Genomic DNA, 10,711 nt, shown 5'->3' on the forward strand with positions numbered 1-10,711 from the left:
ACTTTCGATTGAACTCGTCGTTCATGGAGGCCTGCATGATGTAACAAACCATGGTGCGGTCATTCAGCCACTTCAAATAAGTATCTCAGATCGCTCTTCGGGTGTTAGGAGCAGGCTCTTCAGGTGCCGGATCCGTTATCATATAAAAGATCCGCTCGTGCTCCAGAAAAATCTTTAATTTTTTATAATAATTATTGAAATTCGATCCAGTAAGCTTATCACTATCGAACAGTGATTGGATTGACAAGTTTGAGGCCATATCTGTACACCCAAAGAAAGAACAAAGTCTAATTAGTATATGAATTTATTAATCCTAAAGATTTAGACTTTAGTCTAAAAGTTCTCCTACTATTTTATACGAATTGATAGCCTCTACCTCCAATTCGAAAAATTATTTTAATTCCTTAATGGGTACTAGAATCTACATAGATTACATATAGGCTCGAGGATGGCTCGATTAACCCATATGCACCTATGGGTAGGTGCTCAACCAATTATTTCTCCAAACAACTTCTAGTATTTAATTTAACCTCAGATTTTATTTCAGTAGGCAATGGGTCTCCACTGAAAGTTTCGGTTAGATCAAACCATTAACATGAACCTACTCAGTGATTCTACCTAATGAGTGATCAGGTCCGAGGATGACTCGATCAACCCAACCATCATCAGATAGTTCATCAAAGTCATCATATGATGAATGATAATTCCATCATTCAGAGAGAACATCAAACGGATGGTGCCTGTAATGTCAATCAGAAATAATAGATCCATTATCACTCACCTTAATGGGAGGCTATGATCTACTTATCACCATAACCAGCTCATTTTAAGGACCTAATAATTTAAAGGATTTAATCGATTTAGAGAAGAGAGAAGAGAAGAAAAGATCAATCAGTAGACCATAATCCTCCCACTGACTTCACCAAGTCACTAAATCGGGTTAGGTCATGCTGATTAAACTGGCACCTAGATCAGTCACACTGATCAACCTTAATGGCATGGGCTAACTCGAATCACTTAGCAATCTAATCAAAATCTAGTTCACCAAATTGGTCAGGTAAGTGAGATCGGTGGGAGGATCTGCTAAGCTTGCCTTAGACACCATCGAAATGGCCAAATAAACCACTCCCAATTAAAAATCACCGGTCGAAATGCCAAACTTATTTTAGACACCAATTGATTAATTAGTTTCAATTTAACCAATCTAATGATTCGGATTCAACCACTAAGCCACAATCAAGGTCCATTTGGTCTAATAAAAGATATGGACTTGACCATCTACAACTATTGTACTAGAAAAATTCTGATTAATTTAATTCAATATTTAGTTAGACTTAATCAATTTCTCTACATGGTCAATCAATTTTTTGATTCTAATCTTAGGTCTAATCCAATTAAAGAGAAGGACCTGATTTGAGCTAACCTATGCCCCATGTTTTATGCAATGCCATTAGATCTCACAATTCTAGATCCAACCAGCTTGATACTTAATTCTCAATTAAGTTTTGCATCAACATGGTTAAGGTTTCGAAAAAAAATTTCTTTGTAAACTTTTTACATTAAGTCATAAATTTTTTTAGATCAAATCTAAATTTTTTATGATTTTAGATCAAAATAAATTTGAGTAAACAAGATTAGATGTAACTATCTTCGCAACTTGCATCACATACAACAATACCTAGAATTTCAAGATCTAAGATTTTACAAGAAAGTAAGTTTTCTCATTTCACTTTCTTCTTCATGAGACTTCATAATGGCACCCCTACACGCCATGAAGAGCATCCCATTGAATAGGAGGAGAGGGTCATAAAACTCTACTAGCTCCTATGACCAGACGGTCTGGTGATTATCCAATCCGAGTACTTTGCTACTCAGAACATCTAATCTAAATAAATAATAATCAAATCTGAAAATAAACTAATTTAGATCTAATCTAAATCATAAATAATCAGATCTAATAATAAAAAATTAGATCTAAAATCATATTAATTCATATCAAAATAACCTGACTCTGATACCAATTGAAAAAAATTTACGGTAGTGCAGTACATGCAATTAAAAAATTTTATGCAGTAAAAATAATAGATTAAATAATTTAATCTTAATCATAAGTATAAGATCTAATCTTAGACTACCATATTAGGATCTTTGATATTAAAAATATATACTTTAGATCTGAAAATAAAAATCACATCGATCTCATCGATGTTGAAATTTCAGATCTAACTATTAGATCTACCATAGGAATCAAAATAAGTTAGAGATCGTTACCAAACAATTTTTGATCTTGATCTCTTCTAATCCAACGATTGGAGAGAGTGTTTCTCAGGTCACTCACAGCCATACGAAGTCGTCTGGCTTCTATAAGAAAATCCACTCGAAGACTGGCGTAGATCAGGGGCTCGAAGATGCTAGTCTGTGAATAACTTCAACAGCTAATCTCTTCCTTCTTCTACAAGCACCTTGGACACTCCAAAGTGATAGAGGATTTGAAGGAGGAAGAAAGGAGGAGGAGAAGAGGCTCTGAAAATAAAAAATCTACAAAAAAATTGATCATGGGACGTCCAAGAGAGGGGTCCTCTTTTTATACACTAAGAATTAGAACTTTCCAAAAAAAGATGCCATAAATCAACACCAAAACCCCTTTTTGGCATCCCCAAAAATTCCAAAAAAATCATTAAGATGTGGAGAAAAAATTTATAGTCTCACATGCTAAAGAATTCTTCAAAAAAAATAAGAAAAAAAAAATATGACTCTAACAATATACCATATATGAAAAATTCCTTTCCTAGTCTGTATCTTATCTCTAATTTGGATCGCATTCGAATTAGGCAAGAGAAAATATTATGACTCATCAACTATAGCCAACCACCCTTATTGGATCACAACCTAAATCTAATTAGGCATGAAAAAATTGGCATGGATCCAGATGTGACGCAAAAGATAAGGATAGAGTCCTAGTCTGACTTGGACTCTTCATTTCTAGTTCAATTCTATTCCAAATCAAATTTGGATTGAAACCACTGATAGAAATGAACATAATCCAATTAAAAATTTAAATATCTCATCAAATTTTTAATCCAATTAAAAATTAACTGAGTCCAAATTCTGATCGATCAGGATCAAATTTTTCTTATAATCGAATTTGATCATATCAATCCCAATCTAAGTTGAACTAAATCTAATTCAATTAGACTTGTTCCAAAGCTCTTTACTCAATCAAATTGAGTCAATTAATAATCTAATTACTAATTAATTTTTCATAAATTATAGAGTTTCAGTTTCAGTGGGACTCTCCTATAGAGTTCTAGTTTAAGTAGGACTCTTCACTAGAGTCACAATCTAATTGGACTTTTCAGCCATCAGATCTGACCAAATCTTCTAATGCGTGTGATCTCATAGGTTCGAACCTAAGTTGATAGCATAAGAATAACTTTCTATACCAATCAATGTAACCATCTAGCAATGATGACCCAACGACCAGATGGGTCGAAGTATTGCAAAGCAACCTTTTAGAACCTACTGGCGTATGGTTACTGTATAATTCATTCCTTTGACTCAAATACTCAAGGTGACTTAGGGTTTAACTGTCAACCCTAATTAAGTCGACCACATTATATTTCAATCTTTTAAATCCATCTCATGGATTATCCTGGTCAAGGTTTTGCTAAATTAAAATACACTGATGCATATCTCCTACCAATTCAAAGGGGTCAATTTCATCTTGACTCACACACCGACTTGATAAGTATTTGACTGCACCTAGTATCCTTCCGTCACTAAGTTAGAAACTCAGATAGTCTAATACTAAAGTACAGTGAGTTATTTATAAATCACCATGGTGGTCTCAGATCAGAGGGACACTTATATCCATACCCTTCACAAGCTACTCTTGACAGCAGAGTGCTCGGCATATGATCACATTCGATGCAAATATACTCCTACATTCCATCTGCATGTCATAACATTATCTTCACACTCTTCGGTTAAGAGGACAACCAACTCATATGGCATTCAACGACCTACACTTGATATCGCTATCATCCTAGTAATAGCGTATCATTTGGTCACGAACAATTTTAAGGACTTAACGATAAATCCTCCTTTGTCGATTAATATATATAGTCCTAAGGACTTCATTACAACACAAGAGTTTAAAGATGATCAATTTGTAATGAAAATATCAAATAACTTTTATTAATAAAAATTTATATACAGTTTACAAGATGAGCACAATCGTCTAACGATTGGCTTTGGGACACATTTCTTAATACAGACTTCGTAAGTACTTGATTGTACCCAATAGCCTTTCATCACTGTATTAGAAATGTAGATAGTCCAACATTAAAGCATGGTGAGTTACTTATAAATCACTATGATGATCTTAGATTTGAGGGATACTTATGCCCATACGTTTCGCGAGCTACTCTTGACAGTAGAGCGTTCAGCAAGTGAGTCACTTATTCAGTGACGATGTACTCTTACATCTCATCTGTATGCCATACCAGTGTCTCCATACTCCTTGATTAAGGGGACAACCAACCTATATGGCACACAACGACCTTCACTCGATAAACATCATTTTTTCTTTAATGACGTATCATTTGGTCGCAAACATATTTAAGAATTATACGATAAATTCTCCTTTATCGATTACTTTATAGTTTTAAGGACTTCATCACAATATAAGAATTATAGCAAGAAAGATGTAACTTTATGATGAATGATGTCAAAATTATTTTTATTTATTAATTAATAATTTATATACATATTATAAATGAGCACAATCATCCATACAATTGACTTTAGGACATATTTTCTAACAACTTTCATTTGAACTAAAGCCAATCGATGTAATATCTTATACCCATCTTCCACTTATGATCATCGAACTCTTTGATTCCGAGAGCTTTAGTGAAGAGATCGGCTATGTTCTCTTTTCTATCGATCTTTTGAGGCTCGACGTCACCTCGATCCATGATCTCTCATACAAGGTGATAGCGATGCAAAATATGCTTGATATGTTGTTGTGACTTTAGTTCTTTTGCTTGAGCTATGGCTCTAGTGCTGTTACAATACAACAGAACAGAGCCATCAACAGAGAGTGTAACTCCAAGCTCGATGATGAACTTTCATAATTACGCTGCTTTTTTTTGCAGCATCGGATGCAGCAATGTATTTTACTTTGCATACAGAATCGATCACAGTATGTTACTTGAAACTCTTTCAGTAAATTGCTCCTCCATTTAAGATAAATACATAGCTTAACACACTTCTATTGTCATCATGGTCTGACTGAAAATTGAAATCAGTATATCCCATAAGTTTCAAGTCAGTGTTTCCATAGATAAGCCATTGGTCCTTAGTATTTCTCAAATACTTAAGGATTGTCTTCACAATCTTTCAATAATTTTTATTCGGATTAAACTAATACCTACTCACTACCCCTAGTGAATATACTACATTCGATCTCATACACATCATAACGTACATGATAGATCCCACTACCGAAGTATATGAGATCCTGCTCATACACTCTCTCTCCTGAGGGGTTGTTGGACAATCATTTTTGGAGAGAGTAATTCTATGGCCTATCAAAGAATAATTTTTTTTTAAAATTCTTCATGTTAAATCGTTTCAATATGGTATCGATGTACGTAGATTAGAACAATCCAAACAACCTTCTAGATCTATCTATATAGATCTTTATCCCTAGGATGTAGAATGCTTCTCTCAAATCTTTCATAGAGAACTGTGATGAGAGCCATAGCTTTACACTTTACAAAGCTGGGATGTTATTTTCTATTAATAGTATATCATCTACATACAGTACAAGGAAGATGACTACAGAATCATTAGCCCATTTGTAGATGCAAGGCTCTTGTCCATTTCTAACGAAGCCATACGTTTTGATCACCTTATTAAAATGCATATTCCGACTCCTAGATGCCTGCTTAAGTCCATAGATGGATCTATTTAGTTTGCACATCTTAGATTCGTCTATAGATATAAATCCTTCAGATTGTATCATATACACCTCTTCTTTCAGCTCTCCGTTAAGGAAAGCAGTTTTAACATCCATTTGTCAGATCTCATAATCTAAGTATGCTGCTTTTGCAAGTATAATCTGGATGGACTTGAGCATTGCCATAGATGAAAACGTCTTGTCATAGTCAATACCATAATGCTGATGGTAATCTTTGGCAACTAGACAGGCTTTATAGGTCTTCACCTTTCCATCCGCTCCTTTTTTCTTTTTAAAAATTCAATTGCATCCTATAGATTTTATCCATTCGGATGGATCAACTAGTGTCCATACATTATTGATCTCCATAGACTCTATCTTGAATTTTATGGCCTCAAACCACTTCTGGAAGTCAAACCTTTGTATGGCTTCCATATAGGTGATCGGATCCTCATCATTCTCATCTACTTCGATAGGATCACCATCCCGGATCAAGAAATTATAGTATCTGATCGGTTGACGTGGTACTCTATCGGATCTCCTTAATGGTGCCTCTACAGGCTCCAGATTTGATTTTTCAATCAAAGCCAATTCTGTGTGTGCTAGTTTTTCTATCTCATGAACTTCATCAAGTTCAATTTTGCTGGCATTAGTTCTTCTCCAAGGAATACCTTTTCCAAAAAAATTGTCCTATTACTAAGGAACACCTTTTGTTCTTCAGCAAGGTAGAAGTAGTACCTTTTAGTTTTCTTTGGGTATCTTATGAACAAGCATTTATCGGATTTTAGTCCAAGCTTATCTATCTTTAAATACTTGACATAAGTTGGACATTCCCAAATCTGAAAGTGTGAGAGCACCGGCCTACGCTCTGTCCACATCTCATATGGAGTTTTATCGACAGACTTATTCAGAACCTTGTTAAGAATATAGCAGGCAGTTTCAAGAACGTATCCCCATAAAGAGATTGACAGATTAGCAAACCCCATCATGAACCGATCATGTCTAACAAAGTTCGATTCTTCCTTTCAGACATCCTATTGTTGTAGTGTTTTAAGAGGGGTTCATTGAGAGAGAATCCCATTCTCCTCTAGATATGTCAGAAAATCACTGGTGAGGTATTCACCTTCTCGATTTGACCGAAGAGTTTTAATACTCTTCTTAGTCTGTTTTTTAACTTCACTACAGATTTGTTCGAACATTTCAAATGATTCAGATTTGTACTTCATAAAGTAAACGTATCCATATCTCGATAGGTCATCTATAAATATAATAAAATAATGGTATCCTCCTCTGACAGCTATGTTCATGGGTCCACATATATCATTTTTTTTTTCTATTTCTAACATTCAACTCCATCAATCATTAATTGTAAAGGTATCTTATTAAGATAACGTTTAGAACTGCATAGAACCTTGCCTCGGTCGGCAGGTTAACATCATTTCCACATAGTATTTTTGTTTGTTTCTCACCCATCTAAACAGTTTCATAAAACTATAACACAAAACGAAAATGTCAACGCGTCCTTCCTAAGCACGTCCACACTTACCTATGGTAGGGATCCTGGTAACTGTCCCCACCAACTTGAGCTTGTAGCGTATGGTGGTCTTACCAGCAGCATCGAGACCAACCATGAGAATGCGCATCTCCTTCTTGGCGAAAAGCCGGCTGAAAAGCAGCCCCATCTCCCTGCCTCGTTCGTAACAAACAAACCCCTCCCAAAGCCCAGTTCCTTCAAAGCCCCGCGGAGCACAATGCGTGAATAAACAAATTCAACGATTCGGGATCGTATTTCAAACAGATCCGTTCCTTGACACTGGCAAATAGCCACAGCAGTAGGCGAGCAAGAATATTCAAGAACCAACCGGCTAGACTAATAAAAATCGAAATTCAAAAAAAGAATGTCAAACGAAGAAAAGCAAGAAATCCAGGTTTTATTTATCCTTTTTTTTCTTGACACTTCTCTCTCTTGTCTTCGAGTGAAGGATGTGCGGATTTGATAAGAGGAATAAAATGATTCAGAAGCAAAAAAGCGATCTCGAGCATTCTAATGGGCCGAAACATAAACCTTCTAAATCTAATATAAAAGAAATGTCCACTGAAACGATTATCTGGAAAGAAGCAAAAATCCCCCAGCCAAGAATTTCTTTTAAAAGTATAACCTAGCTAACCAAGAATTTCAAACGCCCAAGACAGACAGGACAGATGGATCCAGCAAAAAAGACAAAAAAATATCAGTTACCAAAGGAAAAAAAGCAACAAAAAAATGTTAATTCGGATGAAGAGGACGAGGTTTCTTTTACCTTAATGAAGAGAAGCGATTAACACCCGAAAACACTGGAGGGAAGGGGAGGACGGTAGATGGGAAAGGAGCGAGCTGCTTCAGCGCAACGCGGAGATTGGATTAGGGGAACCAAAAAAACAAAAAGAAATTGTGGTGTCGCCGCATTGATATTAAGAGAGAGAGAGAGAGAAAGAAAGAAAACGGAATTCGCGTCCTCGAAAATATATACATACCAGCAAAAACCCACGCCATGCAGCGGATTTCAGTAGTTTTAGTTGGAGCAGAGATATACAATGCCGGTTGAAAAAGGTAGAACGTATAATTTTATCCAAAAAATCATAAAAGAATCAGTGCCCTTTCAATTTTTTCTCTTCAATTGTCCTGCAAAAATTAAAGTTCTATCAGTATTCTGAAAAACTCTTTCTATGATATGGTAAAATGCAGTGGAAAATATAGAGAAGACAAATTAGTCGGACAATATTGCATTACCCGATGCTAAGTTTTTTCTCGGTTGGCGGTGTTGTCGGTTCTCTGTAAAATAGAAAAAAATTTTCATATGAAAAAAATTAGCTTTAAATAATCGGCCACAAAGTTTATTACGTGATTGTAAGAGAAGATTATTTTCAAATAGTCTGTTAAAATATTTCTGAATGCAAATATTTTTCCAGAGTAGTAATTATTATTTCTTCCAGAACCTGTAGCGAAGAAGATTCGGTATCGAAAGCTTTATACAAATTGTCGATAAAAAGATCGTTTTCCTGAAAAAATTTTATTACTCAAAAATTACGATTAGCATCTTCACCATATTGCTGACCAAACATAATTTCAAAGGTATAGAAGCGGCCAAGGATTTTTCTTATGACATTTGGAAGAATAAATTTATTTGATCTTGGGTTGGTGGCAAGATTGAATGCTGGTGTACTAATTAATTGCCAAAACAGTTTTCTGAATATAATGAAATTGGTATCAGCAGTATCATCCTCGACCACCGCATTCAATTTGTACCTAAAAAATTAAAATAATAGAGAAGTATATTCATTCGGAAGAGAAATTAATTTTATGATTTCTCATAAGTTATTAATATAATTCAGAAGAAATTTTTATTTGTTTATCATGGCACTAAAGGTTGATCGTTTTTGTTGCATTGGTAGCACCAAAAGTTATCACCATATATTTTGATCGTGGATCTGCAGTTGTAACATGAACATGCTTTGTATCACCAATCGTAGGATGTATCAATTACTTTTAATTTTGCTTGACACGTAAATTTCATGTCCTGTAAAGAAAAAATAAGTTGTTATAGGACAACGTATACAGAATTGCACTGTTAGATCGCTTACTTATATTGAGTATTGTATCTAAGCGATTTGCAGATCCATCTCTAATAAGTTTTTAGTTATTTTTTATTTATTGTTGCTTCATATGCAGGATCAACAGGTGAAGCTTGTTTTTCTTCTGTAAATATGATCACAGCTATCACCCTATTGAGCTTGTATATCATAAAATCGATTTATAAATTTTAATATATATAAACTCTATTTTCTCAATGTATAAAATAACATACTATATATCTTAACCTGGTTTGATAATTTTGTATTTCAGGAACTTGTGCATCTATATAATATCTAGATGTCAAAGAACTGGATAGGCAAATTTTATCTGTATATGTAAAATATCATCAATATTCTATAATTATTATTTGAAATTTATGAGAATAATTTTTTTATATAGAAAAGAAAGTATCTCTATATATTCTAACAGTCATGCCTATCAAAATAATTATCACCGGACCAGTTTGTTCCGTTGTCCGAATAAGTTGTCCGTCAAGCTCTTCAGAAAATTTTTCCCAAAGTGTGATCGATATCTTCTGTATACTGTATTATTATCGATGGATAGTATTTTTAACATGTCGAAATATATTAAGGAGAGAAAAAATCTAAATTATCAGTGCAATTTGACTTATTAGGAAAGTATAACTTTAGGTTCATTACTCTAAAAGTTTAGGTTCATTACTCTGAATCTTCAATTTCTATATTTCTTTTTTTGACAGCTTTTTGCTTGACATTTATTTCTTCAACGTTTCCAATAGCTGTAATATGGCCTATCCCATCTGCAAAGAGAAGAGATAGTTAGTCGGTATATGTTTTTTTAAATTTCTGAAATCAAGCATTGTTATGCAAATTTGTACCTATCAAATATGCATCGTTATAGTTTTTGGAAGGTAATTCTTCAAAACTAATAAAATAAAATTTCTAAAATGATGTAGAATGCATATCATCATCAACTTGCTGTACATTGGTCCATCTATTGAAGTAAATAATATATTGGTAGGGGGCAGCTCTGAAATTTTTTTTATTTGAAGTGACATTGAATTTTTGTATCAAATAAATTTTTTCTTCCATAAGCAAATTCTTGAAATGTAAAGCATCCTCCTTTCGAATAGATGCTTAAATCATAAAGTTCTA

At 34.2% G+C, this 10,711-nt stretch overlaps 1 pseudogene; it reads right to left on the minus strand.

Moving 5' to 3' along the window:
* LOC105034332 (ADP-ribosylation factor 1-like) overlaps window positions 1–7,808 on the minus strand; it is a 30,033-nt pseudogene extending 22,225 nt beyond the window's left edge.
* Between the last annotated feature and the right edge of the window lie 2,903 nt (window positions 7,809–10,711).

Source organism: Elaeis guineensis, chromosome 1 (assembly GCF_000442705.2).
Source record: "Elaeis guineensis isolate ETL-2024a chromosome 1, EG11, whole genome shotgun sequence".
In the NCBI taxonomy this organism is placed as follows: Eukaryota; Viridiplantae; Streptophyta; class Magnoliopsida; order Arecales; family Arecaceae; genus Elaeis; species Elaeis guineensis.